We start from the raw sequence: 14,213 nt of genomic DNA on the forward strand, positions 1-14,213 counted from the left end.
ACAGAAAGAAATCAACAGGAACTTTCACAGTTGGATTTCATGGAATCCTAAAATGCTAGGACTGGAAGGGACCTTGAGAGGTCATCAAGTCCAGCCCCCTGCCCCAATGGCAGGACCAAGTACTGTCTAGACCATCCCTGATAGTCATTTATCTAACCTGTTCTTAAATATCTCCAGCGATGGAAATTCCATAACATCTCTTGGCAATTTATTCCAGTGTTTGACCGCCCTGACAGTTAGGAACTTTTTCCTAATGTCCAGCCTAAACCTCCCTTGCTGCAGTTTAAGCTTATTGCCTCTTGTTCTATCCTCAGAGGTCAAGAAGAACAAGTTTTCTCCCTCCTCCTTATGACACCCTTTTAGATACCTGAAAACTGCTATCATGTCGCCCCTCAATCTTCTTTACCAGACAGCATTTCAGCACAATTGTCCCTCGCGTTATGCGGAGTTGTGTTCCCATGCACCCTCACGTAACTCGAATTTTGCATAAGTTGCGGGGAGGGGCGGCTTTTTGCCCCCAGCGGAATGCATGTTCTGCCAATGGGGAAGCAGCAGGAACACCTGGAGCTCCTTTTGACAGGTAAGTCCTGGGTTTGGAGGGGGCAATTGGAGAGGGTTAAGCATGGCCGTGGGTTGGGGCTGTGAGAGGGGGACAATGGAGTTAAGCCTGGGGTGGGTTAGGGCTGCAGGAGGGTGGAGTTGAGCCGGGGCTGCGAAGCCCTGCAGGGGTTGAGCCAGAACCATGCGTAGTGGGAGGTGAGCTGGAGTTGGTCAGCGGTGGGGTGGCGGGGGGTGCTGAACCGGGACGGGGGTTGTTTGAACTGGGGCTGCATGGGTTAAGCTAGGGCCAGAGGGGGTGGGGAGTTGGATTTTGAGTTATGCTTAACTCACGATTGAGCATTTTGACAAATTACTGTATTATCTTACACCATCTTACAAGAAAGAGGCAACTGAACAATAAATCTCAGGTGTGAACTCTGGCAAAGAATTTCCATGATGGGTCAATTTCTGAGTTTATTGTTATAATCAGCAGTAGTTTGTCTAAGTATTTAGCCAAAAAGACCTAATAAAACTGGTTTTACAACCCTATCCCTCCTATCAGGTCAATTTCTGCCCTAAGGCAGCATCTGGACCAGAGACTGAAATTTTAAAGCTATTAACCAACAGTCCAGTTATGACCAAACATCACAAGAAAGAAACAAGAGTAGCTAATAGGTAGCTGATGCCGAACCTCCTGAATAAAGGGTCTTCACATTTTTATCATGTGGAACACTCTTAGGAAAGTTTGAGTGACCACATCTCCCGCCTCACATGGCAGTGCCAAAGAATTCCATTCCATTGCTGTGACAAGTAGAGTTATTTATGTGGCTGATGAAACCAGGAAGATATTTATGTAGATATTTGTAACTGTTCTGCTGCTGGTGAGAGCCCAAGAGCAGCTCTTCTAGCATTTCTCCTCCTTTAACACAGCAGTGCCAATTAAGCTCACAGATCCTCCTAGCATTTAGCAGCTCTGGCAGACACATTGGCTGAGTCTACACGTGCATTCCTCTTTTAAAAGAAGCATTCAAATGAAGGAAATTGAAATATACATATCTGGCACCTCACTTGCATGTTCTTTCAAAAGTGCTTCTTTTGAAAGAAGAACAACAGTGTAGATGTGGCTGTTTTGAATGTAAACCCCATCTTTGAATGAACCCTTCTTCCCTTTCTTTAAAAAAAAAGAATATGCAAATGAGACAAGATATGTAAATCTGCACCTCATTTGCATTTTCAATTGCCCTCATTTGCATGCCTCTTTTGAAAGAGGAATGCAAGTGTAGATACAACCTCTGACTTTTGTTAGATGCTTTCAGAAGCAGCATGAAACAAAGATGTGGAGCAGCACCATGTGATAAGCCAGCATGTTGTGAATCACCAGTGGCCCCATGTTTGCAAACAGTCCCTCTTCACAATATCTGATATCAAATGGTTTTGGCCAAAAGTCATGGCTAAGACCAGTCCTAGAATCTGGAAGATTTCACCAAAGCCGTTTGGAGGAATAAATGAGCTGGAAAGTACGTAGGGCATAATGAGAAAGCTATGTTACAGGGCAGGTGAAAAAGGCTCCTTAGTTCAAGTTTGAAGATAACCTTTGAGCATTTCAGTTCTGATGCATAACTTTAGATGGTGTGCTCTTGTGACTTCCTTCAAAGCACTGTCTGATGAGTTTTCTATTTTCTTCTGCCAGGCCTTTTGAAACATTTTACCTGGGCAGAGGAAGGGTTATCCAGTGGTCAAGACACTTGTCTGGGACTTAGAGGAGACAAGTTCAGGTTCCTATCTGACCATGGTCATGTCATTTAGTCTCCATTACTCAGTTCCCCGTAACAGTGCTTTCCTACCTTACAGTGGTGTTAGACAAAGGTACTAAAGATTGTGAGATGCTCAGCTTTTACATGGTTGGGGGGTGAGGTGGCATATGTATTGCAATTCTATAGCTTCTTTCTAACTTTAGTAGTTAAAGCACTCTAGAGGCTACAGTTTCTCTCAGAAGCGTGTAAGAAGTCCTAGAAAACCTTAGACCACCTTCCTGAGACAAGGTCTGACTTTACTTTCATTGACCCAATACTCAAAGGGCTGCAGGTGTAAGTCCTTGAAAGTCTTTACAGGTTTTATTAGTTAAGTTTTTACCACAGAGTTTACAAAAGCTTTGCACAAACAAGGTTTCATCAAGGACACACAGTCCATAGAGTGATGGACTATCCTAGTTCCTTGTATTTATTAATCTTTACTCACTTCAAGGAGCATTTGAATCCACTGCAAATGATGATGATAAAGAAACCATGCTTGACAACTTTGTCTCACTTCCGTGTGCTAGATGGTAAATGCTACAATCAAATTTTTTGCATGACAACTTAAAGAGGTCAGTTTTTGTTGACAGACAGCTTTCTGCATAGCTCAATGTAATTGCAGAAGTGTTGCTTTCCTTCCTGTTGCTTCATTACTATCATTTTCTGGTCAATTTCAATGTCTTTTGCTAGCCTTGGTTTCACACCATCTAGAGAGACATTCGGCATTAGCACAGGTGTTTGAGGTTTTTTTAATGACACCTATCTGCAGAGAGTCACCCTTGAGCATATACATTGATATGCACTTGTCATGCCACCACAACTGTAACTTTGCTATATATGAGCTGTGTCACATTACAGATTTTTTAAATTAAGTATGGAAGCCATGTGTGTTACCATTGTATGTAAATGGCAGCAAACCTTGTGCCAGATGGGCGAAGCAAGGTGTCTAATGAAAGCTGGTAATGTGCTGAATCTGTCTGTTACTTGTATGTCTGTACCATGTTTTATGTGAAGTTATACCTATTGGCTCTATAGCTGTATTAGAAATGTTTTAGTGATGAGATTCACAATTGCAGGTGTGATCACCACCCCAGCCAGGATGATGGACTAAACAAAAGCTCAGACTTTCAATACACATCTTAGGAATCTGGGACTTGTCAATGGAATGCAGCCCACTGGTCAGGTGACATGGGCTGAGTAATGGAATTAAAATCCAATGCCCAGACATCCATTCCACATACTATGTAAATGTGCTGGGCATACTAGCCAAACCAGCGATCAATGGCATTTTGCTACAGTGGCTCACCCGAATCAGATGACCCTGACTCTCAAAGGCCTATAGGAAGAAGAAAGAACTTTTTCCCTCCACTTGGAAAACTATAAGTTGGCCCTGGCAGTGACCATATTTGTTCCAGAATTCAGTGTACCAGTGTTCTTGTTCCAGTTCTCCAGTAGCTAAGCCTATGTAACCTGGAATCATACCTCTTATGGGGTGGACCTTCAGATACTTTCTAGAATCAGCATATAACTCTGCTGACCTGCATTAATAGCTGTATCATTTTAATGATTTTTCTCTCTTACTCTGTTTTTTCTTTCTCTGTTAATAAGCCTTTAGATGTTAGATTCTAAAGGATTGGTGTCAGTGTGCTGTTTTGTGTAAGATCCAAGTATATATTGATCTGGGACTGTGGCTGGACCCTTTGGGGCCTGGAAGAATCTGTGTGGAATTGGTGAAATAGGTTTTAAGAACCTCTCACCTGAGTAGGGGGCTGTTGACCTGGGCATTTTGGATTAGCTGGGAAATCTGTGGGTTTACTGGTGCAGCTTATGGCTGGCCAGTGGGGCTGGCAGAGGCATTTTTGTGGCTGGTTTGATTTGCCTTATGAAAAGGAAATCACAGCCTGAGCTGTAAGTGGCCCAGATTTAAGCAATTTTACCCTGGATTGATTTCTTCTGCTGTGCCCAGCAGCCCTATCATATTACAGGCTGTCAGGCTAAATTCTTAGGTTCAATTCCCTGAATGGGTTAACTCCTCTTGCTGCTCTAAATCATGCACCTACTTGGCAAATTTGTATATATTTTCTGTAATCCCCCCCACATGAAAATTATTAATGAAAAATCCTTACAATTATTTTTGTAAAAATTTTGGATTTTGGAAATCTTTAATCAGGTCTATTTGGTAGCCAAGTGATGTGTAGAAATAGAAAGTGCCTTACTCCAGGCCATAGAGTGGATCTCTGGAAGAGTCTTGATTAGGATGTAGGACTTCCTAGCTTTCAAAATTATAAAATACACATGATCTTGGTTACACTAGTGGTCCAACTTCTTCTTCTAAAGCCATCAACTAGAAGCTCTTAAACAGTGGAAGTGCAGTTCTGCAGCAAAATCTCAGTTTTGGGGATCTCCTGTCACTACTTAGTTGGAAGGTCTGGGTCTTTTGGTTCCTTGAGTCATTTTAAACTGGCCAATGGAAAGACTAATGCAGAATATCTGTCTCCAACATTTTGCATGAACCACCATTTTGTTGTATGTTAACAGCTCTCCTTTCCCCTCCTTAGTCCTCATCTTCTTTGGGACTTTGAGAGCTAAAAAGCTCGTAAAAGAGAAAAAAAGCAAGGATATAATGTAATGCAAAACTAAGGCCCATCAGCCTCTGCCTCTTGTGGAATTCCAGTAGCCCTGTAGATAGATTTTTTTCAGTAGGGTTGGACTGAAACAGGAATCACCTTTATGGCTTCCCAGCAACCTCAAGTCAGTTCTCCGTGATTAGTTAAGTTAGTTAGTTAGACCTGCGAACCCCAAGTGGGGCATAGGTCATCCACAAGGCTCCTCCACCTGGTTCTATCTTGGGAAATGGCTTCAGTCTGGCCCCGTGAATATCCCAGTTCTTGTGCTTCTGTGGCTGTAGATCTCCTCCATGTTATTTGAGGTCTTCCTCGGCTGCGTTTCCCCTGAGAATTCTATTTTAGGGCATGTCGAACAATGCTGGATGGGGGTTTCCTCAAGGTATGTCCCAGCCATCCCCATTTTCTCCTTTTTATTTGGATCCCCACTGGTTCTTGGCCTGTTCGTGTCCACAGATGTTCATTCGTGACTTTGTCTTGCCATCTTATTTGCAATATGTATCTCAGGCATCTATTCAAAAACGTCTGCAGTTTGTGTGTTGAGGACTTTGTGGAGTGCCATGATTCACAGGCATACAACAGGACGGAATTTACATTTGAATTGAAGATTCTCAGCTTTGTTTCGACAGAGATGTTGTGTGATCTCCATACTGGCCACAGAGTTTGAAATGCTGCTGTGGCTTTGCCAATCCTGGATTTGATGTCTAGGTCAGTACCACCATCTTTATTCACAACACTACCTAGATAAGTAAATTGTTCTACGTCTTCGAGGGTCTCTCCCCCTAAAGTGATGTTGTCTTGTTTAGTGTGGTTGACCTTCATAGTTCTAGTTTTACATCTACTGATTTTCAGGCCTGCCTTTGAGGCAGCGCTATCCAGTGCTGCAACTTTAGTGTCCATATGCTCATGCCGATGTGCCAGGAGACCAATGTCATCAGCAAAATCGATATCCTCTAATTGACGAGAGAAGGTCCACTGAATACCTCTCTGGTGTCTGCTTGTTGTTTTTAGCATAATCCAGTCCATAACTATAAGGAAAAGGAATGGTGAGAGTAGACATCCCTGTCTCACACCTGTTCAGACAGGGAAAGGTTCCGTCAGAGTTCCATTATGTACAACCTGCCAAGTGGAGGGTTTGTAATTGGCTCAAATGAGATTAGTGATCTTCTGGGGAATGCCATGATACTGCAGCAGTCTCCACAGTGTATTTCTGTCTACACTGTCAAAGGCCTGTCCAAGGTCTATGAAAGTTATATACAGTGGGGAGTTCCATTCCAATGACTGTTCTATGATGATCCTCAAGGTCGTTATCTGGTCTACATATGATCTTTCGCTCCGAAAACCAGCTTGTTCATCCCTCAACAACCTGTCAATCTCTGCTTTCATTCTCTCCAACAGGATCCTGTTAAAGACTTTCCCAGGAGTAGACAGTAGAGTGATACCTCTCCAGTTTCTGCATTCATTCAAACTTCCTTTCTTGGGTATTTTAATTATATGTCCATGTTTCCAGTCTCGTGGTATTTCTTTGGTGTCCCATATTCTGCCAAAGAGTTCGTACAGCATGTCCATGGAGGTTTCAAAGTCCACCTTCACTGCTTCTGAGGGAATGCAGTTCTCTGTGGTGGGAGCGACTCAAGAGGTTTATAATTTAAACTCTTAGTACTGGAAGAATTGTACACTAATATGACTTACCCACCTCTGATCATTGCACATATAGCTTAATAATTTCAAGCGCAATTACAAGGAAAAAATGAAATTGGAGCAGATAGTTTATAGCTTACTCAAGTTAATTAAATCAGAGATACAATTAATTTTGCGTCTCTTTCCTGCAACTTGGCCAGCTGTTGAAAAGAGGTTTTACTTGGCCCAATTACTACTACTTATATGGCTCACAGAAGGACTATTTTTATTAAAACATTCAGAAAAATGAGATTAATGTTTAGTAATGCCCAAGTATTTGACATACTCTGGTTAAAGATGTCAGTTTTATCATCAGCCTCGGCCCTTGCAAGATAACAGAAGAGCTATTTATTTCCCATGAAGGATATGACTGGTTTGGGCTCCCCTTTCTCATGGAGACTTTGTTTTTCACTTAACATTCAAGACTCTGGTCCATAACTGTGAACTCCAGGGGTTTTGAATGAAGGAGGGGGCTCAGGGCTGGGGTAGGGTGTGAGGGGGAAAGAGGTCCAGGGGACTGGGGTGCAGTAGGTTTGGGGTAAAGGCTACAGGAGGAAGTTTGGGTGAGGGAGGGGGCTCATGTTTGGGGTGTGGTTGGGGTGAGGTCTGTGAGAGAATTAGGATGTGGGAGTGGGTTCCAACCTAGGGCAGGCCTTGGGGTATGGGAGAGAGTTCAGGGTGCAGGCACTTCTTACCTCAGGCAGCTCCTAATCTGCAGTGCAGCAGATCTGAGGCAGGCTGTCTGCCTGCCCACCCTGGTGCCCCATGGCTCCCAGAAGCAGCTGACATGTCCGGCTCATAGGTGGAGGGGCTAGGCCATTGTGCCAAGTGTGTTCTGTCCACACCCACAGTTGCTACCCCAGTAGCTGCAGAGCTGGTGGTAGTGGGTTGGGGGCTGGGGCATCACGCAGAGCTTCCACCCTTCCCTGATTGCCTAGGAGCTGCAGGGATGTGCCAAAAAGCCAGTGCTCAAGGCTGTAGCCCTGCAGGGGAGAAGCTGAGAAGTGAGGATTAGGCTTCCAGCCCACAGCACAGAGACTTGCTGCAGGCCAACTGAAATGAAAGAGGGGGCCAGATGCAGCCTGCAGGCTGTAGATTCTCCATCCCTGCTCCAGGCACTGAGAGGGAGTGCACAGAAGTTTTAGCATTGGCTGTTGTGTGTACAAAATAGCACCAAATTAATCCATAGACCACAACAAACCCAAAACACTGATGCATTTTGTTCTCTTTTTGTGCCAGTCGCTCTTAGCAGTTAGAATGGAGGTAGATTTCTATTCTGAGGCTAACAATGTTCCAACTAATAAATGGCCTATCCAGGTGTGGGCTATGGAGTTCATGGGTGACACCCTGGCCAGCCTGTGTTACATGCTCACCTCTGTGCTTAAGCCATAGAAGGTTTGACTCTATTACAGCATCTCGTGCAGGGGTGGAACAATTTTTTGGACAGAGAGGTAGGAAAATTGTATGGAGGGCTATTGAGGGAGACTGTGCCTCCCCAAACAGCCAGGGGTGGCCCACCCCATGGAACTCCTTACCCCCATCCAACCCTGCTGCTCTCTGCCACTTGTCCAGGCAGTACTATTATCCTTGTTGCACAGCTAGAGAAGAGAGGCACAAACAAAGGAATTGTTCAAAGTCACAGAATCACAGAATCATAGGGCTGGCAGGGACCTCAGGAGATCATCTAGTCCAGCCCCCTGCTTCAAGCAGGATCAACCCCCACTAAGTCATCCCAGCCAGGATCTTGTCCAGCTGGGACTTAAAAACCTCAAGGGATGGAGAATCCACCACCTCTCTAGGCAACGCATTCCAGTGCTTCACCACCCACCTGGTGAAGTAGTTTTTCCTAATATCTAACCTACACCTCTCCCTCTTCAACTTCAGACCATCACTCCTTGTTCTGCCATCTGACACCACTGAGAACAGTTTCTCACCCTCCTCTTTAGAGCTCCCCTTCAGGAAGTTGAAAGCTGCTATTAAAGCACCTCTAAGTCTTCTCTTCTGCAAACTAAACAATCCCAAATCCCTCAGCCTATCCTCATAGGTCTTGCGCTCCAGACCCTTAATCATTTTTGTTGCCCTTCGCTGAACCTGCTCTAGCAAATCCACATCCTTTTTATACGGGGGGGCCCAAAACTGGACACTGTATTCCAGATGTGGCCTCACCAGTGCCGAATAAAGAGGAATAACTACTTCTCTAGATCTGCTCGAAATGCTCCTCCTAATGTACCCCAGTATGCCGTTAGCTTTCTTGGCTACAAGGGCACACTGTTTACTCATATCCAGCCTTTCATCCACCATAACCCCTAGGTCCCTTTCCATCGTACTGCTGCTGAGCTAGTCAGTGCCCAGCCTGTAACAATGCTTGGGATTCTTCCGCCCCACAAGAGGCCTATGGTAGAGCAGCAAATTGAATGTGGGTTCCCTTGAATTTCACCCTATTACTCTCACCACTATACCATCTTTCCTGTCTGTGCTGCTTGAGACAAACACTGCATCATGGAATATTTTTGCATGTGTGGGTGCGCAAGCTTCATGATTTCTAATGGGGATTCATTAACCAGCTGCACAGGGATATCTAATATTGTGATGAACATGGACCCGATCATGCAAGGTGCTGATTGCAATCTCAATCCTACTGATCTTAGTGGAGTTGAGGCTGATCAGCACCTCATTGAAATGGGCCCTATGTGACATAGATACTTGAAGTTACAGTGAGAAGGGAAATTGTGTTTTATTAATTTCTTATCTTTCTGATGGCTTCATTTTTTTCTATAGTTTTTTCTTTCTCCATTGTCATCTTACTTCATAAGTGAAAGAAAAGGAACAAATATGGTCCCCACCCAATCAGATTTAACCTTCCTCTTTATTATTTTTCCATTCATCTCTAAGTTGATGTTCATGGAATACATAGCTAGAGGCAAACAGTGTTGTTTAGCCATAGAAATACAGCAAGTTAAATGAATGAGAGCCCTTGTTTATCTCCTCTTGAGAAAATTAAACAGTGCAGTTCCATCATGTATAATGATCTTCCTGATGGGTTGGCATTTGCATATAGAGTGAAGCCTTATGTAGCTTCTGTCCCCTGTGCTTCCTCCCTGCCGATTCTGCGAGATTGTGGAATATTTGCTAGCTGGGGAAATGAAGAACTGTCTGTTTACATTGTGAATTTCTATGCTGGGAGTGGCTCCATTGGGGGATGAAGACAGTGTAGTTTAAAGGCTGGCGCTCACGGCATTCTGAGTTTATCAGTGGCACCATCACTGTTTGAAGCTGGGCAAGGAACAGCCTTCACGCTTCAGTTTCCACTATTGTGAAATGGAGAAAACACTATTTACCTACCTAATGATCTTTAATTCATCACTGACTTCCTGGTCGCTTAAAACAACATTTCCAGCTGCTTGAACTAGTATAACCATTTGGAGTCCCATCAAGGAGCTCAAGTGACACTGAACAAGTAGGTGATTTCAAAGTAGGTATTATTAGCTGATATCCTCTTATCTGAGTACTCATTGGCTAAAGTATTTCAAGGGGATGGAGAGGCAGCAGAATTGAGTGGCTTGGGAGATGGGCACCCATAGCTTATCTGTTGAAGTGCCAAGAGCCAGTGATATTTAGACATGGGGACAACAGCAGTGTCCACAAGAGCGTAGCATCTCATCATTGTAAGGTTCTGAAAATCACAATGGTGAGGCATCCTTTTGAGATGTGAGTACCCAGCCAGCTGGGGGGCTCAATATGGAGAGTATATTCTCAAAGAACAATCAATGGTCACATTCTGCTTTGAAAATTCCCCTTGTTTCTCATGGAACAAAGTACCTGTCTCTGCATTGGAGACAAGCAAGAATGAAATCAGTTACAAAGCTACCATTCCATTCAAATTTTCAGTACTCTACCCACAACCTAGAGAAGTAATGTCTTCTTCACATGTGTAATTAGAACAGCAGAAAGGTTAATGATATTATACGAGCAGAATTAAAATTGTTTTGGTGATCTTTACTGTGTAGCTCCATACTCTTAAATATTCTGGGTTGTTTTGTAAAGTGCAACCTTAACTGGAAATTGTCAGAATTTTTAGATTAGATTTTTAAAAATTGATTTCTTTAGCCATAAAACAGTTTCTTAATTCCAAGTTCATTAAGTTGGTTTATTGTGTGGGTGGGGGTGGCGGGAGGTTTTTGTTTTGTTTTTTTTTTAACAGAGACTATGCCAAACAACTTGCTTTTTCTGAAGGCTGGCTGGTTCAATCCCTCGGATATTCATAACCATTAGAATGAAGTTTAGATATAAATGACCAAGGAACTGTGCTGTCTTGTGCTGTGATACTGTCAGAGCTCAAAAGCTAAGTACATTTGAGCCAGAACCAGTCCGGGTATTTGAAGGTGTCAAGAAGTGGGGGTAGTGATTTAGTAGGGGGCAATTTTGTCCTGAACTGGTTTTCTGGTGTGGTGTCCTGGGGCACTTGTGCAACTGGGCTGACTGTCGTTAGGGCGACACAGACAAAGTACCTGTCCACCTAAACTAAAAATTCCATTTGACTTTATTGTAGGAAGAGGAAGGTTATCGTCATCGTTTTGGCTAAATTTAATCTCTAATTGCGTTCTGCATCCCTAAAAACCACCTGGAGTTTCAGCTGGTAGTCTTCTCTCCAGTCCTCCAATGCTGTCTGGTGCAGCTGTGGCCTGCTGCTGCATTCACTCTAAAAGTGGACATGTTTCTGGGATGAGTGAAGTTTGCTTATCTATCTTTCACCTATTTTACTTCAGAAGAGCACTGTGAACCAATAATAACACTTACAACAAAGACAAGCTGGATGAGGTAATATGTTTTCTTGAAAAAATGAGAAGTCCTGTGAAACCTTACAGACTAACAGAATTTTTGGAGCATAAGCTTTCGTGGGCAAAGACCCCCTTCATCAGATGCCCACGAAAGCTTATGCTCCAAAAATTCTGTTAGTCTGTAAGGTGCCACAGGACTTCTCGTTGTTTTTGCTGGTACAGACTAACACGGCTATCCCTCCAATACTATGTTTTCTTGGACCAGCTTAGTTCTGGTGGTGAGAAAGTTGAGCTTTTGATTTACTCAGAGCTATTTTTCAGGTCTGGATAATGTACTCGGGGGGTTTGCCTACCCTACTGTTAGACACCCACAGCTGGCCCTTGCCAGGTGACTTGGGCCCATGTGGTTTGGGCTGTGGGGCTATTTAGTTTCAGAGTAGACATTTGGGCTGGGATTGCAGCCTTAGCTGTGAGACCTTCTCCCCTCACAAGGACCTTGATCCTTGACTCCTGCTCCAGCCTCAACAGCTACAACACAATTAAAAACCTCTGGAGAAGAGCCAGGAGGTATGGCTGAGCTGTAGGTTTCTAATTGCAGTGTGTATATATATATACATGTGTGTGTGTATATATATATATATACACACACACACACACACTCAGGCTCTCAGCTAAATACAAAATGGAACATTTTTTAGGAAAAGTAGCTAACCTGTATTTCAAGGAACCATGAGTGGCCTCTCAGTAGCTCTATGGTCTGGCAAGGGGTGGGGGAAGGGAGGGAATGGTGGGGGGACAGATAGGGAGAGGCAGGGCAAAGACAGCTGAGGACAAGTTGTTGGTGGGCTATAGATTGTTGTAATGAGCCATAAATCCAGTGTCTCTTCAGTTTGTGATTTTTAGCATCTAGCAAAGTTATAAATTTAAGCTCTCAGGCACATCTTTTGAAGGTGCTGGGCAGATTTCCTTTGCGAATGAGAACTGAGAGGTTAGATATGGAGTGAGCATTTTGTGAAAAATGTTCATGCTCAGGTGATATGGTGTTTTTGTCTTTTATCATCTTCTGTATCATTGTATCATTTTTTAGCTACGACTAGACTTCATTAACGTGTTGAGCTACTCGAGATTAGCACCAAATGAAAGCAACTATGGAAATACAAAGTATTAATACAAATATGTTAAAAATTGAGCTATGTAGCGAAATCTCAGTTTGAAGAATAGGCTTACTGAAGCCTCTGTATTCTGTAATGTCCACAGATAGATAATAAATGTAATATTTAAATTTAAGGTTGTTTATGCTATACTCTTCTGATAGTTGAGTAGTCTGTGCACAGTACTTGTCTCACATTTACTACAAAAGAACTACCCCATTAAGTTTTTTCTGTAAATATAACTATAGAATGTGGTTGCTCATACTGAAAAGACAAAGTGCAAGTTAAGTTCTTCAGCAAAGTGAATAAGATACAAATTGGAAAATATACACCTAGACATAAATAAAATTATTGTGCATAAAGACCCTATTTATAAAAGGGTGTTTTGGTTGGTCTTTAAGAGACATTTTCCATTTATAGTGATTTATTCCTCCCATGTACAGCATAATGTATATTTAGTGAGTAATAGCCCCTGATAGTGAGAATGTCCTCTTTTATAGCCAAATTTTTGGTAAAACAGAGAATAATATAAAAAAGTTTCAAAGAGGTAAAGCTATTAGTGAATCCCCATTCCCAAAGATGTTTCCTGGTTACTGTAGGCCATTTCTACCAAGGGAGCAATTTCCTATGTGCTGCCGTTAGCGGATAATATTTTCTCCAAATAATAGGATAAAAATGGTAACTAACCACAAACAGTAATAATCTCTCCTTTTAAAAAGATTGCACAATACAGACTCTAATGTTCCTTGGTACAACATAAAGAAAATTATTTACACCATGAAAACTCGTTTCTTTAGAAAAATCCTTCTCTCCCTCTCTCATTACCTCCCTGCAAAATAATGAATAAAAGTGGACTTTCCATTAAACTTCAGTTTTCCCGCAGTTCAGAAGGTACATTTTAGAGGTATCAGGACCTTGGAAGAACATTTTATAGGGATCAAAAAAAAAATCAGATGAACAAGGCAACAGCGTACTTGCGTGTGCCAGGAGATTTGTTAGCACTTATATTTCTGGGCTATCCAGACACACACGCAAGATAAACTGAACTTGGATTAACCAGATACAGTGTAACAGCATTCTGTTATCTGTCACTGACAAATTACATGCCACTAGCTGGAATTATCACTTGTAGATAGTAGAAAGTTAGTAGTAAACTATGCTTGTTTTTCTAAACTCTTAAAACAAGACCATATTTATAAATACACTGAAATATGAAATGCTGTGACTACATTAAAAGGAAAGGAAATATCACTATTTCATTTCCTAGCTCTCTCATTTCATTTTACTATCAAACACTTACTGCATTGCAGATCTCTAAAGTTATAACACTTAGTAGCAATGTCAGTGTAGTTTAACTCTAGTCCACCATCCAGAGTTAGACTGTTTTATACCGAGACTGCAATGTATTATTTGAGGTCTTTTTTGGACATGTAGTCAATTTTTATGCAGCTGATTTTTGATGAAGAGATCATAGAAACACTTTAGAATGTGTTTTGTTTGAGAAAAAAGCAAATGTAGTTCAGTTATCTAGGGGGTCATAGTGGGCCACGAGCTGAGTATGAGTCAACTGTGTAAAGTGATTCCAAAAAAAAGCAAACACAATTATGGGCTGTATTAACAAGAGTGTTGGGAGCAAGACACAAGAAA

General features: G+C 42.4%; 1 long non-coding RNA gene across 1 annotated transcript; it reads left to right on the forward strand.

The window, feature by feature from the left end:
• The first annotated feature begins 363 nt into the window (after positions 1-363).
• Positions 364-12,568, forward strand: LOC142010481 (uncharacterized). The gene is made up of 3 exons (XR_012644811.1): positions 364-580; positions 11,187-11,455; positions 12,503-12,568. It is a non-coding gene; the product is annotated as an uncharacterized LOC142010481 (long non-coding RNA).
• Positions 12,569-14,213: the final 1,645 nt, after the last annotated feature.

This window comes from Carettochelys insculpta, chromosome 3 (assembly GCF_033958435.1).
Source record: "Carettochelys insculpta isolate YL-2023 chromosome 3, ASM3395843v1, whole genome shotgun sequence".
Classification (NCBI taxonomy): Eukaryota; Metazoa; Chordata; order Testudines; family Carettochelyidae; genus Carettochelys; species Carettochelys insculpta.